The 19,731-nt window shown below is 34.2% G+C and overlaps 1 protein-coding gene across 1 annotated transcript in view; it reads right to left on the reverse strand.

Moving 5' to 3' along the window:
- LOC116861903 overlaps positions 1 to 19,731 on the reverse strand; it is a 204,307-nt gene that overhangs the window by 137,553 nt on the left and 47,023 nt on the right. The gene's annotated exons all lie outside the window — the stretch shown is intronic.

The following is a 19,731-nucleotide window of genomic DNA, read 5'->3' on the forward strand; positions in this document are numbered from 1 at the left end:
TTCTACTGGGACTCCTATATTACGAATATTATTATTTAATGGAGTCACTGATTTCCCTAAGTCTATTCTCAGGCTGCACAATTGGTAGAGGGGCATGCTGTGCTCGGACTTAAGCTATCTTGACTGAGAACGGTAGTACCACCAGTAGGCAAGGGGTGGGGTTTGGTGTATGCAAATTGTGCATGCTATGTTTGAGGAGCACTGCTTCTTGCAGGTTACTTTGTGTTTATGTTGGGGAGGGGGAAGGAAATGGCGACAGCCAGCACCGTTGCCTTTCAGGAATGCACTACAAATAATCTCCCCACCGTGTGCCTCAGGTGCTCTTCAGATCAGTTGTCATGCTGTCTGCACCTCCAGTTGTTTGCCTGCCTCATTTCCAGGAGCAATGCAGTGCCCTCTAGGCTCTATCTCAGCCAAGCCCACCGTCCCTTAATACTACAGGCTTTAATCTCCACTGGTTATAAGAACTCACAAAGTTCAGCCCCTCTCATTTTCTAAGCCAATGGTTTTGAGGAAACATCATCTTTGTGTATTCCCTGTGTGCTCCTTTCTCTCTCACCCTTCTCTTTGACAATGGCTCCCTCCTCTGTGCAGCACCCATGATCTGATTCTCCTCTAAACCTTGTCTCTGCAAGTTCTACCTTCTCTGATGTGGCCTCTTTTCTCCCTTTTGTTGTGGAGTTTGTTCTTCAGGCTTAAAGTCAATTTCTGGGGTATTTAGGAAGATTTGCCAGTTATCTAGTTGTGTTCATGGGACAAAATGAGCCAGGATCCTCCTACTCTGCTGCCATCTTCCTCTCTCTTTCAAATTATTTTAATTAAGCTATTCCTTAACTTTAGCCTCTGAAATGTTGGTGTCCGATTTTTTAAATGGAAAGCCATTAGTTACAAAAACAAGTCTGTATCAGAGGCATTGATTTTTCTTTATGATTGGAAAAAGTACCTCCGTTACTTAGGTCTCTACTTCTTTACTTTACACATGTATTCTTTTTTCTCATATCCCTACATCTCTCTCATCATTCTTTTTTAGATATATCTTTCTCTGACCCCCATCCACATTCATTTAATTTATGTTTTATTCTTATATTATTATAAAATTCTGTATTTTATTTATCATTGAAGAAAAAACAGCAGAAAGTTCTGTGTTGGCTTCAGTAAGACCAGATAGTTAATCTTTAACATATCTATGACTCTCCAAAATTGAAGTCAACATAGTCATCACTACAAATTACTTGTTAAAAGAATCTATTCTGGAGAGAAAAGAAATTAGGAAAAGGAATTTAAACAATTCCTCCAAATCACACATTTATAAATATTGCCATATTCAAAATGCTTGAGAGTCTTAAATTCTCTCAATGGAAAAGCACTTTGCTATTGACAATAGAAAAAAAAAACTCAGCAATAATGCTATTGTCAATAGAAAAAAAAAACCTCAGCAATAATTTACCAAATGCTTTAAAATTTAAAAGCTGTAACTGTTTTGGATTCACACTTAAGCATCTTCTTGTCATTACTATAATGACTGCAAATTGCTTTATACACATCTCTCAATTAAATTGATAGAAAATCTCATTGTATCCCATGTTTGTAATGTTTGCTGCACTTATAATGAACCTAAAAACTTTCTAATTATAGTTAATATACCTCAAAATACCTAGAAGTATATCTCAACTTCTAATGATGTGGAAGTTGTTTCAGCCCCCTGCTTTGAAGAGTCTTCAAATACATTAACAGAACCATGCTTCATTCCAAATTGATATAGTATTTCAAAAAGAAAAATACCAAGATACAAATGTTACTAAATACCTGAAGGGTTCACATTTTGAATTCATTTTTTAGTTTTTTGGTAAACAAATGATTAATGAAATAATGCAACACTTTAAATTCCAGAAAATGGCTTGATTTTCCAAACTCCTATGAATACAGTGCATGATCAATCTATTATAGAAGATTAATACAAGTTCATTCTTTTTCTGTTATGGTGAGATAATATTAAAGAATCCAATTTAGACTGCTTGAAACACCACATTTATTTTTTTTAATTTAAAAAAATTTATTTAAATTCAATTAGCCAACATATAGTAAATCATTAGTTTTTATGTAGTGTTCAATGATTTCATTAGTTGTGTATAATTTATTTTATATTTATTTTAGATGTAAATTTAAACTAAAAAATATTTATTTTAAATGCAGAGCTCCCACTGGCCAGTATCATTTTTTCAGTGATGGCATTATCCTAATAATTTCCTATTAAAAGAATACATTTCTATGCCTAATTACAGAGATTTGTTATATACAATATATTCACATTTCTTGAATACCACTCTAAGAAAGAAAGCATGAGTGGGAGGGGCAGAGGGAGAGGGAGAGAGAGTCTCAAACAGACTCAGGGCTGAGTGCAGAGCCTGACCTGGGGCTTGATCTTACAATCCTGAGATCACAACCTGAGCAGAAACCAAGAGTCAGAAGCTTAACAGAGTATGCCACCCAAGCAGCCATAGCATGGTGATCTTGAACTCCCAAATACTAGATGATTTTAGGTGCAATGGAACATTTTTATTTTGAAATAAGTAAGTTCAAATATTGTCACAAGTTGGCTTCCAGTAATACCTCAGTGACACACTTAAAATACTATGGCATGGATCCTTTGATTTCAGGGAATTTATCATGAAGAATGACTTGTACTACTGGGTGATAAGTGCTCAAATGTTGGGATTGTTAGCATGTGTTAAGGACATAGATTTCTTACTACTAGTTGTCCCCTCTTGGAACCAATAGATGGATAAATGATGTTAGAAGCCTGATCAATCCATTTAGCTACTCTAGTACCTGCTCTCCTGACAGGTAACTCATAGAAAAGGCATGAGGATACCTCAGCTAAAAGGCTATATTCTTTTAAATAGATGCCACTATTCCACTACCCAAGCTAGATGTATTGGGAGGAGGTGATGTGCAGTATAGATAAACGGGGAAGGAAATAGAAAAGGAGGGCATTAAAATCACTGATAGCTAGGTGGAATTGGATATTTTTTGACATTTTATATATTTATTTATTCGCCTTATTTATGTATTTATTTAATGAAATTCCAAGGGTACTGGAGGATAAAGAACACCCTTAAGAGATTATGATATGGAAATTGGATATTTTCATTAAATGGTAAAAACAGAATTAAAATTACATTAAAATGAACCTTTGAAAATTTTTAATGCAATGTCTTAAAAGTCCAGAATATATTAAAAGTATACTTTAGGAAGGCCAGTAACAGATATAATTCATAAAATGTCACTTGTCACTACAAAGCAGGGAAAATCTTAGGGTTTTTTTTAATATTTATTTATTTGACAGAGAGAGAGATCACAAGTAGGCAGAGAGGCAGACAGAGACGGGGAGAAGCTGGCTCCCCGCTGAGCAGAGAGCCCGATGCGGGGCTCAATCCCAGGACCCTGAGATCATGACCTGAGCTAAAGGAAGAGGCTTAACCCACTGAGCCACCCAAGCACCCCAGTTTTTAAAAAAATTTATTCCTTTTTAGGGGCAGCTGGGTGGCTCAGTTGTTAAGTGACTGCCTTTGGCCCAGGTCATAATCCCAGGGTCCTGGGATGGAGCCCAGCATCAGGCTCCCTGCTCAGCAGGAAGCCTGCTTCTCCCTCTCCCACTCCCCCTACTTCTGTTCCCTCTCTCACTGTGTTTCTCTCTGTCAAATAAATAAACAAAATCTTTAAAAAAATAAAAATAATTTATCCCTTTTTCTCTTTCTTTTATTAAAATATAATTAACATAGAGTGTTGTTATTTATTTCAGGTGTACAATATAATGATTCAGCAACTCTATACATTGATCTGTGTTCAGTAAGATAAGTCTACTCTTGATCACCTTTATCTATTTCATCCCTCCTCCTACTCACCTCCTCTATAACAACCACCACTTTGTTCTCTATATTTAAGAACAAGGTTTATTTTCTTTGTTCATTTGTTTTGTTCCTTAAATTCCACATATAGTGAAATCATATGGCATTTGTCTTTCTCTGAAAGAAGAAAAGGGAACATGCTTCACTCTGTTCCTTTTGCTCTATTAACAACAATGTGGCCAGCCCCTGAATTTTGTAGGCACCAGAACATTCCAAAAGGATTTTTTTAGCTCTTAGAAAATTTGAAAAAAGAAAGAAGAATGGAATAGACTAATGATAACTATTATGAAAATAATAGCTAAAATTACATAATTTTTGAGTCATGTACTCTGCGTTAGATTAACATATCTATTCTTCATTATAATTGGATGATATACAAACTATCATTAACCTCACTTTTCAAATGAGGAAACTGAAGCAAAAAAGCAAGGAGAATTAAATGAAATACTTCATGTAAGTTACTCAGCACAGTGCGTGACACATGAAAAGTAGTCAACAAATATCAGGCTAAAATAATAATTATTTCCCAAAGTCACCAAAATAAATTATTAGAAACACTCAATCCCATGTGGTCTGATTCTTGAGGCTTTACACTTAATGATTACATTGTTCTTCAGAAGAATATATTACTTTTAAAAAATAAGTAATGTTCCAAAAGTATAGTTGTGGCATTAAAGGGCTGTCAAAAGATAGCATATGAGAGGTAGAATGACTCAAAATATCCAGATCTATGTGGATGAACCGCCTAGAAGTGGTTAAATATTTTACATAGAAATGTTACTATATTCTGTAAACTTTTAAGTGTCAGTATCATTAAAGGAAAATGATTGCTCTTAATGGAGTTTTTATAAATCTTTAGAAGAATTAAGCAGAGAAACAGAGATATAGAGGAATACATCCTATTTATTTACTTTTATTATAACTATTCTTATTTCCTAATATCTAAGGCACGGAATCAGTCTAAAAGAACAGAAAGAGAGGAATGTAGTGAGTCTTTTCATTCTTCCTATATTCTGCCAAACAAATTTCAAACACTTGAATGTCTGTCCCTTGCAACTGGAAACAAAATCTACCAACAAACGCCATGCCTTTAAAAACACCACTGATGATCTGATGATCACTCTCATCCCTTTGGATATACGTCTTATGTCCTGAATTTCATCACCTGACTCTCAGGATCTGATAATTTTTCAACCTACATGATATTCATGACTCCTATCTCTGTTACTCATGAGTCATTAGCCAGCACAGTTAAACCCTGTACCTCATTAGAAATAATTGAAAAGAAGATGTAGATTTTAAAAACTGAAAAAGGAAAAATCAGCAGGTCTTAGGAAGTAGTTGTATATAGAATATTCAAGAAGTAGAATTTTTTGAAGTTCTTATTGAAATTCCAGTTAGTTAACTTACAGTGTAATATTAATTTTAGTTGTACAGTATAGTAATTCAACACTTCCATACAACACTCAGTGCTCATCACAAGTGCATGACTTAAGTTCTATTACATATGTAATCCATCCTCCCACCCACCACCCCTCTGGTAACCGTCAGTTTATTCTCTATAGTTAAGAGTTTGTTTCTTGGTTTCTTCTATTTTGTTATCTCTGCTCATTAGTTTTGTTTGTTTAATTCCACATATAAGTGAGATCATATGGTATTTGTCTTTCTCTGACTGACTCATGTAGCTTAGCATTATACTTTCTAGCTCCATCCACGTCACTGCAAACAGAAAGATTTCATTCTTTTTACGGCTGAATAATAGTCCTTTATATATATGCATGCCACATCTTTATCCATTAATCAGTTGATGTACATTTGGGCTCTTTCTATACTTTGGTTATTGTTAATAATGTTGCTATAAACATTGGGGTACACATATCCCTTCAAATCAGTATTTTTGTATCATTTGGGTAAATACCTAGCAGTGCAATTGCTGGTTGGAAAGGTAGTTCTATTTGTAACATCTGAGGAAGTTTCATGCAGTTTTCCAGAGTGGTGGCACCAGTTTGCATTCCCACCAACAGTGTAAGAGGGTTACTCTTTCTCTACATCTTTGCCAACACCTGTTGTTTCCTGCGTTGTTAATTTTAGCCATTCTGATTGGTGTGAGGTGATATTTCATTATAGTTTAGATTTGTATTTCCCTGAAAATGAGTGGTGTTGACTTATTTTCATGTGCCTTTTAGCCATTTTATTTTTTAATTATTTCCTAAAGATTTATTTATTTATTTTTTTTGGGGGGAAGGCAAAGTGAGAAAATCTTTAAGCAAACTCTGCACTGAGAATGGAGCCCAAGGAAAGGCTTGATCTCCTGACCCATGAGATCATAACCTGAGCTGAAACCAAGAGTCAGATGCTTAACCTACTGAGCCACACAGGTGCCCCAGCCATTTTTTTAAAAGATTTTATTTATTCATTTATTTTAGAGAAAGAGTGTGAGCTGGGGGTAAGGGAGGACCAGAGGGAGATGGAGGGAGGAAAATCCCAAGCAGACTCCATGTTGAGCACAGAACATGCAATACAGGGCTTTGTCCCAGGATCCTGAGATCATGACCTGAGCTGAAACCAAGAGTCAGGACACTCAACCGATGGAGCTACACAGGCCCTCGTGTAGCCATTTTCTATTACATCTTCTTTATCCATTCATTTAGTTGGTGGACACTTGAACTATTTCCATAATTTGGCTATTGTAAATAATGCTGTTATAAACATCATGGTATGTGTATCCCTTTGAATTAGTATTTCTTTATTCTTTGGTAACTACCTAGTAACACAAGGTATTACTATGGATCATAGGGTAGTTCTGTTTTTCATTTTTGAAGAACCTCCATACTGTTTTTCAGAGTGGCTGCACCAGTTTGCGTTCCCACCAACAGTGCAAGAGGGTTCCCCTTTCCCAACATCCTCCCCAACACCTGTTGTTTCTTGTATTTTTTATTTTCCCCATTTTGACAAGTGTGAGGTGATAGCTCATGGCAGTTTTTGTTTGTATTTCCCTGGTGATGAGTGATATTGAGCATCTTTTCATGTGTCTGTTAGCTATCTGAATGTCTTCATTAAAAAATATCTATTCTTGTCTTCTACCCATTTTTTAATTATATTATTCATTTTTTGGATGTTGAGTTTTATAAGTTCTTAATGTATTTTGGAAACTAACCCTTTATCAGATTTGTCATTTGCAAGCACCTTCTTTCATTCCGTAGGTTGCCTTTTAGTTTTGCTGATTGTTTCCTTTGCTATGCAGAAGCTTTTATTTTGATGAAGCCCCAATAGTTTATTTTTGCTTTTGTTTCCCTTGCCTGAGAAGACATATATAGATAGAAGTTGCTACAGCTGATGTCAAAGAGGTTACTGCCTGTGTTCTTCTCTGGAATTTTTATGGTTTCAGGTCTCACATTTAGATCTTTAATCCATTTTGAATTTATTTTTGTGTATGATGTATGATAGTGGTGCAGTTTTAATATTCTTTTGCATGTTGCTCTCCAGTTTTCCCAATAGTATCTTTAAAGTCAAATATGGCTTACAATTTTATGTGGCTAAAGGGCCAAATATACTGTAATGTAAATAGTATCTTTGTTCACAGAAAAGCACTTATCACTATTAACCAATAATAAATCTTTATTAGAAATTTGAAAGCTATAATAATTTTTTCTGAAATTTCTTCTTACACTAGGTTAGATATGTCAGTTATTTTAATTAGATATATTAAAACTGGAGACCAATACTTTGTTAATTTTTTAGTGTGAAATATAATCATTTTTCTGTAAGTACACATTGTACACATGGTACATAACTGGTGATCCAAAACTAAATGAATCTTACTTCAAGTGGAACATTGTAAATGAAATCATAGCTTATAATTACAACATATATAATTTATTGAATCCCTACTATATGCTAGGCACTGGACTCAGGATTTACTCATATTATTTCTAATACTCACAACAATGCTACAAGGGAACTGTTTGATCCCAATTCAGTAGATGAAGAAATTGAAGATTAGAAAAGTTAAGTAACTGACTCAAGGTCACACAGTAGAAACACAATTAACAATTACCTGCTTGAGGTGAAATATGGAAAATATTTTATCTAAACACAATGTGACTTCCCTGCAAAAACAGCTTTTAGCCATTTACACTTAAGGGTGAACAAAATGTCTAAAAACAGATATTCCTGGGGGATAGATGGAATGAAGACCATAGTAGCGCACCATTCCTTAACACCAAAATGGGTAAAAAGCAAAAATAAAGGTCAATAACTTCAAATGTTGCTTATATAAAGCTCTGCTCCAATGTGGTAAGCAGGATAGTGGCCCTTCCAAAGATGTTCATGTCATAATCCCTGGAATCTGTGAATGTGTTATGTTATATAGCAAAAGGGAATTAAAATTGCTTAACAACCAACCTTAAAAATGAGAAGATTATGCTGAATTATTCAAATAAGCTTAGTGCAGTAACATGTGCCCTTAAAAGGAAAAGAGGAAAATGAAAAGATCACAAAGATATCACAGTGAAAGAAGTGTTAGGAGAGATGGAAAGCATGAGATTCAACCAGCCATCTCTGGCTTTGAAGCTGAAGTGTGGGGGCTATAAGGCAAAAAATGTAAATGGCCTCTAAAAGCTAGGAGTCATTCTCAGTGATAGCCAGCAAAGAAACAGGGACCTCATCCCTACAACTATAAGAAACTGAACTCTGACACTAACCTGAATGAACAAGGAAATGGATTTTTTCCTGGTACAACAAGAGAAGAAAAGCAGCTCTGCAGACACATTGAATTTAGGCCACTCAAACATATACTAGACTTCCAAGCTACAAAAGTATAAAATAATAAATTGGTGGTGTTGTAAGATCCTAAATTTGTGTTAATTTATTATAGCAGGAATAAAAAACATACAACTGGAGTTACCTTTTTCAGGGTTACTATTGAGATGGATGCCTCCTGCTACTATCTCCCTATTTCATTCTTCTTCACCTCAGACTCCCCTCTTCTTCATTTGTTTCCCACCCTGATGTTTCCTACTCCCATAACATTTGGTGGTGTATTTATTTTTTTAAAAGTATTGGAAGTTTACTGAAGGATGCTATATAGGTACCACAAATAATACTAAAGATATCATTCAATATGCAGACCTTTGCATTCAGACAGGGTTTATAGGTGGTAATCATTTTAACAGTTAATACTTTCCTACAGTGACTTCCTCTGTATGATTAACATGCTGGGTATGAGGTTAGGTTTTTTACATTATTCCACAAATAATGGATACCATGCATGTTATCATGAATGGCTGGACTTCATTCTTTCTCATGGTTGAATAATATTCTACTGCATATACACAGTAAGTCTTCTTTTATCTATTCATTCATCGATAGGTTGTTTCCATATCTTTGCTAATGTGAATAATGCTGCAATAAACATGGAATAACAAATATGTTTTTGATATCCTGTTTTTGTTTCTTTTACAAGTAAATCCAGAAGTGGGAGTGTTGGATCATATGATAGTTCTATTTATAAATTTTAAATAAAGCTTCATGCTATTTTCCATGGTGGCTGTACGAATTTACATTCCCACCAGTAGTGCACAAGTGTTCCCTTTTCTCCCTATTCTCATCAACACTTGCTGTCTCTTTGTCTTTTTGATGACAGCCGTTCTAACAGGTGTGAGGTGATATTTCTTGTGGTTTTGCTTTATATATAAAAAATATGAATTAACAGAATCAGAGAGTAGAATGGTGGTTACCAGGGACTGGGATTTGGGAAAATGGAGAGATATTGGTCAAAATGTCTGAACTTTAAATTAGAAGATGAACAAGTTCTAGAGATCCAATGTACAACATTGTAATTATAGTCAGCAATACTGTGTGATATACTTCAAAATTGCTAAGAGATGATATCTTAAATATTCTTATCAGAGAAAAACAATAATTATGTGACACGATAGAGGCGTTAGCCAAAGATACAGTAGTAATTATATTGCAATATATAAATATATGAAATCAACATGGTTGTATACCTTAAACTCATACAATGTTATTAGTCAATTATATCTCAAAAAAAATGCTTGAGAATCACTCAAAGATTTTTAATGAATCAATGGCATTATTTTTCAGTGGATAACTAGAGCTGGCTTTTACTAGTTTAATAAAGGTAACTTATGAACCATCAGAAATTTGACAAACTGGTGGCTAAATATAGCCATTATTAAAAATAAATAAAGTAAGCTTACAATTACCTGAATTATGTTAAAAACAAAGGTAGTAAATGCTCAAAACTCACTTTTCATTGTTTTACCAAATTTTTCTACTCCATTCTCTTGAGTCATTTAAATCTATTGTATCTATAAGGTGGTATACTACTATACATTTCTCCCCAACAGCATCATGATGATGGATTGAAATCAGACACAGACAGAATATCTTTACCATGGAAACTGACAAACTTCTGATTCTATAAATCAAGTGCAGGGCTAGTGGCTCAGTATAAATTTTGCACACTGTTTCCCTATTCTCAAGTTATCCAGTGGGCATACTCCCTCAGAGCTGACCTGCCTGGGTCCCACTAATACCACAGACAACAAGCTCAACTCACAGCAGACAGAGAGTCAGTGCAGATGACCGCACTAAAAGGAAAAGTGACTCAAACAGAAGAGCAGGGCATAAGCAACACATTAAAATACTCTTCTGAAGTGCCAGGGTACCGTGGAAACTTTTCTGTTTCCAGATAAAGTCACTACTTTCCAGAGAAGAAGACATAAATTAGTTTTTCTTTATTTCCTTCTTTCTTTTTTTAGCTTTTGTTTAAAGCTGAATTTCTTAACACAGAGAAACAGACACAGGGAGGCAGACAAAATGAAGAGATAGAGAAATTTATCCCAAGTGAAAGAACTGAACAAGTCCATAGCCAGAGAGCTAAGTAAAACAGATATAAGTAACATGTCTGAAAGAGCATTTAAAGCAATGATTATAAAGATACTCACTGGACTTGAAAAAAGAATAGAAGACATGAGCAAGACCCTTAATATAAGATAATAACATAGCAGAGATAAATGGCTCAATTAATGAAATGAGAAACATGTTTGATGGAATAAACAACATAATGGAGGAAGCAGAGGAATGAATTTAGTGACACAGTTGACAGAGTAGTGGAAAGTAATCAAAGCTGATCAAAAGAAAGAAAAAACAGTTGTGCAAAATGAGAATAGACCTAGGGAAATCAATGACTCCATCAAATGTAATAACATTCATACTATAGGAGTCTCAGAAGAAGAGACAGAAAAAGGAATAGAAAACTTGAGGAAATGATAACTGAAAACTTCCTTAATAGGGGGAATGAAACATATATCGAGAAGCACAGGGAACTCCAGTCAAAGTCAACAAAAGCAGACCAACACTAAGATATGTTCTAATTAAATTTGCAAAATATAGTGATAAAGAAAAAATCTTAAAAGCAGCAAGACAAAAAAAGTCCTTAATTTACAAAGGAAGACCTATAAGGCTAGTTGCAGACTTCTCAACAGAAACATGGCAAGCCAGAAAGCAGTGGCATGATATATTCAGTGTGCTAAGTGGGAAAAATATGCACCCAAGAATACCCAGCAAGGCTATCATTCAGAAAAAAGGGAGAGATAAAAAGCTTCCTAGAGAAACAAAAACTAAAGGAGCTGATGACCACTAAACCACCCCTGCAATAAATATTAATGGGGATTTTTTTTTAGTAGAAAGGAGACACCAAAAGTGAAAGTATGATGGTAGGGGACACAAAAGCAGTAAAAATAAATATTTCTTTAAAAATATTAATCAAGGAATTCACAAAATAAAAGGGTATAAAATATAACAATTTGTACCTAAAATATAAGGAGAATAGGAACAAGAATTGGTTCAAACTTGCATGACTTTATAATACAGACTGCTAAATGCAGAAGAGGTCATATACAAGCCTAATGGTAACCATATATCCATATATCAAAAATCACTAGTAAATATGCAAAAGAATAAAGAGAAAGAAATCCAAATATATTACTAAGGAAAATCAGCAGATCATGAAAGAGAAAAAGACAAGGATCAGAGAAAATCTTCAGAAACAACCACAAAACGAGTAACAGAATGACAAAAATACTTATTTAGCAATAATTACTTTGCATGTAAATGTACTAAATGCACCAATCAAAAGTTATAGGGTGACAAAACAGATACAAAAACAATAACCATCAATATTCTCCCTACAAGAGACACAGTTTAGACCTAAAGACACCTGCAGATTCAAAGTAAGGGCATGAAGAAACATCTACCTTGTATATGGATGTTCGAAGAAAGCCATGGTAGCAATACTTAGACAAAAACAGACTATAAGACAAAGACTATAACAAGAGAAAAAGGAGAGCACTATATAGTAATAAAGGGGTGAGTTCAACAAGAAGATATAAGAATTGTAAATATTCACCCAACAGAAGAACACCCAAATACACAAAAGAGTTAACACCAAGCATAATTAAACTAATGATAATAACACAAGTAATAATAGGGGATTTAAAACCCCCTTTACATCAATGAACAGATCATCTGAACAGAAAACCAACAAAGAAACGATGGGTTTCGAGGAACACACTGGGACAGATGGATTTAAAGATATATTCAGAACATTCCATCCTAAAACAACAGAATACATGCTCTTTTCAAACGCACATGGAACATTCTTCAGCATAGATAATATATCATCCCACAAAACCAGTCTCAACGAATCCAAGAAGATTAAAGTTATACCATGCATCTTTCCTGATTGCAACACTATGAAATTAGAAATTAAACACAAGAAAAAGTCTGGAAAGAACATACATACAAAGAAGGTTAAATAATATTCTACTAAACATGAAGGGGTCAACCAGGAAATCAAAGAAGAATTAAAAAAAATACATGGGCTCTGAAAAACAATCTGAGGGTTTTGCAGTGGCAGGGGGTGGGAAGCTGGGTGAGCCTGGTGGTGGGTATTATGGAGGGCACGTATTGCATGGAGCACTGGGTGTGGTGCATAAACAATGAATTCTGATACACTGAAAAGAAATTTAAAAAATTAAAAATTAAAAAAATACATGGGTGTAGTACAAAAACAATGAATACTGTTATGCTGAAAATAAATTAAAAAAATGATTAAGAAAAAATACATGGAAACAAATGAAAATGAAAACACAATGGTCCAAAACATACGGAATGCAGCAAAAGAACTTCTAAGAAAGACATATATAACCATACACACCGACTTCAAGAAACAAGAAAAATCACAAATAAATAACATACACTTACGCCTAAAGGAGCTAGAAATAAAACAAACAAAACCTAAAACCTAAAAAGTCAGCAATACTGTGTGATATACTTCAGTATATCACAGTAGAAGGAAGGAAATGATAAATATTAGAGCAGAAAGAAATGATATCAAAACTGAAAAAACAATAGAACAGATTAATGAAAACAGGAGCTGGTTCTTTGGGGAAAAAAAAATCAGTGAAACTGATAGAACTCTAGCCAGATTTATCAAAAAAAGAGAAAGGATTCAAATAAATAAAATCACAAATGACAGAGGATAAATAACAACCAATACCAAAGCAATACAATTTTAAGAGAATATTATGAATATATGCCAACAAACTAAACAACCTGAAAAAAATGGATAAATTACTAGAAACATATAAACTACCAAAACTGAAACAGGAAGAAATAGAAAAGTTGAACAGACTGATTACCAGCAAAGAAATTGAATCAGTAATCACAAATCTCCTAACAAACAAAAGTCCATGATCATATGGCTTCACAAATTAATTTTACCAAACATTTAAAGAAGAGTTAATACCTGTTCTTCTCAAATTAGTCCCCCCAAAATGGAAGGAAAACTTACAAGTTCACTCTATGAGGCAAGCATTTGACCTTATAACAAAACTAGATAGGGGTGTCTGGGTGGCTCAGTCATTAAGCATCTGGCTTGGCTCAGGACATGATCCCAGGGTCCTCGGATCAAGGCCCGCACTGGGCTCCCTGCTCTGCAGAGAGCCTGCTTCTCCCTCTCACACTCCCCCTGCTTGTGTTCTCTCTCTTTGTCTCTCTCTCTCTTTCTGTCAAATAAATATATAAAATCTTAAAAAAAAACAGATAATGGTTCCAGTAAAAAAGAGAACCAAGAGGCCAAAATCTCTGATGAACATATATGCAAAAATTCTCAACAAAATACTAGCAAATTGAATTCAACAATACATAAAAAAAATACCTCAACTTGAACAAGTGAGAATTATTGCTGGGTTGCAAGTGTGCTTCAATATTCACAAATCAATCAATGTGTTACATCACATCAATAAAAGAAAGGATAATAACCATATGATAATGTCAATAGATGAATAGCATTTATAAAAGTATGACAGGCATTCATAAGAAAAATCTTCAACAAAATAGGTTTAGAGAGAACATAACTCAACATAATAAAGGCCATATGAAAAACCCTGAGATAGGGGTGCCCGGGTGGCTCAGTGGGTTAAAGCCTCTGCCTTCAGCTCAGGTCATGATTCCAGGGTCCTGGGATTGAGTCCAGCATCACGCTCTCTGCTCAGCAGGGAGCCTGCTTCCTCCTCTCTCTCTCTCTGCCTGCCTCTCTGCTTACTTGTGATCACTGTCAAATAAATAAACAAAATCTTAAAAAAAAGAGAGAGAGATAACATCACCCTTAGTGGGAAAAGAAGACTTTCATTATTTGTAGATGACATGATACTCTATATAGAAAACCCGAATGACTCTACCAAAAAACTGCTAGAACTGATGAATGCATTCAGTAAAGTCAAAGGATACAAAATCAATCTGCAAATATCTGTTGTATTTCTATATAGCAATTATGAAATAGCAGAAATATAAATGAAGAAAAGTCCCATTTACAACTGCACCAAAAATAATAAAATACCTAAGAATAAACCTAACCAACGAGTTGAAAGCCCTCTACTTTGAAAACTACAAAGCACTGATAAAAGAAATTGCAAGATGACACAAAGAAGTCAAAAGACATTCTATATTCATAGATTAGAGGAACAAATATTCTTCAAAAATCTATACTACACAAATCAGTCTACACATTTAATGTAATCCCTATCAAGATAGCAACATCATTTTACGAAGAACTAGAACAAACAATCCTAAAATTTGTATGGAACCACAAAAGATACTGAGGAGCCAATGCAACCTTGAAATAGAAAAGCAAAGCCAAAGGCATCACAATTATAGACTTCACGTTGTATTATGCAGGTGTACCAAAACAGTATGGTATTGGCACAAAAATAGATACATAGTTCAATAGAATAGTATAGAAAACCCAGAAATAAACCCATGTGTATACTGTCAATTAATCTTTGACAAGGCAGGAAAGAATATCCAATGGGAAAAAGACAGTCTCTACAACAATTGGTGCTGGACAGCAACATGCAAAAGAAAGAAAATGGCTAACTTTATTACAACATACACAAAAATAAATTCAAAATTGATTAAAGACCTAAACATGAGACCTGAAACCATAAAAATCCTAGAACAGAACAAAGGCAGTAACCTCTTTGACACTAGCCTTACCAACTCTTTCTAGATATGTCTCCTGAGCCAAGGGAAGAAAAACAAAACTAAGCTATTGAGACTAAATCAAAATAAAAATCTTCTGCACAGTAAGGAAATAATCAATAAAACTAAAAGACAACCTATGGAATGGGAGAAGATATTTGCAAATGGCATACCTAATAAAGGGTCAGAATCCAAAATGTATAAAGATCTTATAAAACTCAATACCCAAAAAGCAAATAATCCACTTTAAAAATGGGCAGAAGACATGCACAGACATTTATCCAAAGAAGATATACACTTGACCAACAGACATGAAAAGATACTCAACATCACTTATCATCAGGAAAATACAAATTAAAATAAGAATGAGGTATCACTTCACAATACTCAGAATAGCTAAAATAAAAAACACAAGGAACAACAGGTGTTGGCAAGGATGTGGAGAAAGGGGAACCCTCTTACACTGATGGTGGGAATGCAAACTGGTGCACTCACTGTGGAAAACAGTAAGGAAGTTCTTCAAAATGTTAAAAATAGAACTACCTTATGATCCAACAATCATGCTACTGGATATTTTCCTAAAGAATATAAGAACACTAATTCAAAGGGATACATGCACCCCTGTATTTATACGAGCAGTATTTACCATGCCAAGATATGAAAGCAGCCCAAGCGTCCATCCAATGATGAATAGATAAAGAAGTGGTATATATATACAATGGAATAATATCCAGCCATAAAAAAGAATGGAATCTTGCCATTTAAAATGACATGTATGGAGCTAGAAAATATAAAGCTAAGAGAAATAAGTTAATTAGAGAAAGACAAATAGTATGTGATTTCACTCCTATGTGGAATTTATTATTTTTTAAAAGACTTTATTTATTTATTTGACAGAAACCAATTGAGTCACCCAGGAGCCCTGTCCTGATGTGGAATATAAGAGAAAAAAACAAACAAACAAGGAAAGGGAAAAATAAGAGATAGACAAAGCAAGAATATCTCTTAATTATAGAGAACAGCCTGGTTACCAGAGGGTAGGTTGGTGAGGGGATGGATTAAGTAAGTGATGGGGATTATGAAATGTTCTTGTCATGATGAGCACAGGGTGATGTATGGAAGTTTTGAAGTACTATACTGTACACCTGAAACTATTTTAAAACTGTATTTGAACTTACCTCACACCTGTCAGAATGGCCAAAATCAACAATAGAAGAAACATTAGATGCTGGTGAGCATGTGGAGAAAGGGGAACCCTCTTACACTGTTGGTGGGAATGCAAACTGGTGTAGCCACTCTGGAAAACAGTATGGAAGTTCCTAAAAAATTAAAAATATAGCTGTCCTACAATCCAGCAGCTGCACTACTAGGTATTTACACAAAGAACACAAAAATACTAATTCAAAGGATACATGTACCCTGATGTTTATATCAGCATTATCTACAATAGCCAAGTTACAGAAATAGTACAAATGTCCACTGACTGATGAATGGATAAAGATGTAGTACACACACACACACAAACACACATACATATATATGTACATATACATATGTACCATATATACACATATATGTACCATGAAATATTATTCAGCCATAAAAAGAATTAAAACTTGCCATTTGTATCAACATGGAAGGAACCACAAAGAATTAAGTTACACAAAATAAGTCAGAGGAAGACAAATACATGATTTCGTTCATACGTGGAATTTAAGAAACAAAACTAGTGAACATGGGGGGGAAAGAGAAGGAAACCAAGAAACAGACTATTAACTGTATAGAACAGATGATTACTTGAGGGAAGGTAGGCAGGAGAGGGATTAAATAGGTGATGTGTATTAAGGAAGGCAATTCTTGTGACGAGCACTGGGTGTTGATTAATCCCTAAATTCTATACCTGAAAATAATATTACTCTCTATGTTAACTAACTGGAATTTAAAAAAAAATTAGGGAAAGGAAAAAAAAGATAACTAAGTTGAAACTAGTCCTCTCACAAGTAAAAAAAAAAAAAGAAATATCTGAAATTACAGATAATCAAATCTATAATCCCATGATATCACCAGCCTGGCATTTACAACAATTATTTCAATATAAAAAAACAAATCTGTATGATACTGCAAGATTTGCCTTCCTTGTGCAATTGATGGAATTTAAAGTTGAGTTTACAAGCTATACAAACCTTCATATTGATAATAACAGTTTGTACTTCCATGTGCAACTGGAATCTCATTTAATTCATCTCTCTGATTGACATCTGAAATAGTTGTAAATATTGTGACTGAGTACTGTATCCTATATACTTCAGCCTTTTAACAGGAATCACTCATTCATTTATTAACAGAAGCTAATGAGTTTATAAGTTATTTCCACAAAAAATATGGAAGACCCATTCTCACTGTGCTTTAATCAAGGTGAAGGCTCTAGCCAACCAGCTCCAGTACTACTAAATAGTGATTTGGCTAGCAACTGCCTGGAAAAATAGATAAGTATAATCCTTACAATGTGTGGCATGTCCAAATAGAAATAGTTATTAGGGAAGCATCATTATCTATGAGGATGCTTGAAAGTAACTACATCATCTAACTATTACACTAATTCAGTAAGACTGGTACACATAGTGCTTAATACAGTGTCAAGTGTTCAGTTAACTTTTAATAAATGGTGCTAGTATTTTGTTCTTGTTAACATTTTTCTGCTCCATTTAGCCTAACAGATACTTGTTAAAAGCCTGCAGCTTTTTTTAAGCTAGATCATATAAAAATCACAATAGTAGTTGGTTAGTATCGATATAATTTTATAAAATTTATTCTGCATAATTAGTGTATTAACTAATTAAATTAAACATAATCAGGGGGGCGCCTGGGTGGCTCAGTGGGTTAAAGCCTCTGCCTTCGGCTCAGGTCATGATCCCAGGGTCCTGGGATCGAGCCCCACATCGGGCTCTCTGCTCAGCAGGGAGCCTGCTTCCCTTCCTCTCTCTGCCTGCCTCTCTGCCTACTTGTGACCTGTCAAATAAATAAATAAAATCTTAAACATAATCAGGTATTTTATGAGTAAATTTAATACACATATATAAACAATATGAATCTGTCATTAAAGAGAATCTAAAATTTCAAAAAATAATAAAATAAAAACACATTTTTAATAAAAATAAATATGATAATAAAGAAAGAGCTCTTAATTATAGCAAACAATCTGATGGTTACCAGAGAGAAGGGAGGTGGGGCACTGTGTTAAATAAATGATGCAGATTAAGGAGTGCACTTATGATGAGCACTGAGTAATGCATGGAATTGTTGAATCACTATATTGTACACCTGAAACTAATATAACACTGTATGTTAGCTAACTGGAATGTAAATAAAAACTTAAAAAATCAACAAACGTATTCTCTGAAAATTGGCTATTTGGAATTTATAATAAAGAGCACCATACATTTTATTATTTAATTCTATGCTACACACCTTAATATCAGTAATATATATACCATATATGTTCATATATATTTATATATCTATCTAAATTTGTATTTATATATCATGCCTGCTTTTTCCAAACAACCAGTTCAACATTTGCCAGCACACGATTGACTTATAATTTCACTTTTTTAAGTTAATTTTCATTCATTCTGTTAAGACAGTTAGACTTAAGTACATAGATGCAAAAAAGAGTAAGTACAAAATTCCTGCCATCTAAAGAGGGCCTAGCATCCAAGGATAATAAGAATCCTGAGTACTTTGACATGTGACAAAGGCAAAGATAACCATTTTTTTTTCCTTCTCTATGAAGTGTGGTGATAACCAAAACATGAGGGAAAGGGAACCTAAAAAGTGACTTTAAAACAAAGTTAACAGTAATCTCTTTGGACCTTATGAATCAAGGGGTTAGGACTCTATATTAGACTATGACTTCTCCACAACTTCTATTCATAGAAATCCAAAGCATTACAGGCATCCACTATGACTCTCCAAGCTAATCCTTCTTTTACATCCTTATTAAAAAAAAAAAAAGTTGTGGTCTTTCATTATCTCTCAAATATACATTGTGCTCCTCAATCCCTCAAACTCTTTTTTTTTAACTTGAGATGATCATTCCTAATTAACTTCTAGTTGAAGAGTCTTGTCTCTCATATACCCTTAAGGACTTTATCATCAGTCCTGAATTTACTCATCTATCTATTCTAAGAAGGGCTATAGTAAAAAGCTTATGGTTAAAACACTGTGCTATATGGTAAAAAAAAAAAAAAAA

Source organism: Lontra canadensis, unplaced genomic scaffold, assembly GCF_010015895.1.
Source record: "Lontra canadensis isolate GAN:19392208 unplaced genomic scaffold, GSC_riverotter_1.0 scaffold209, whole genome shotgun sequence".
NCBI classification, from domain to species: domain Eukaryota; kingdom Metazoa; phylum Chordata; class Mammalia; order Carnivora; family Mustelidae; genus Lontra; species Lontra canadensis.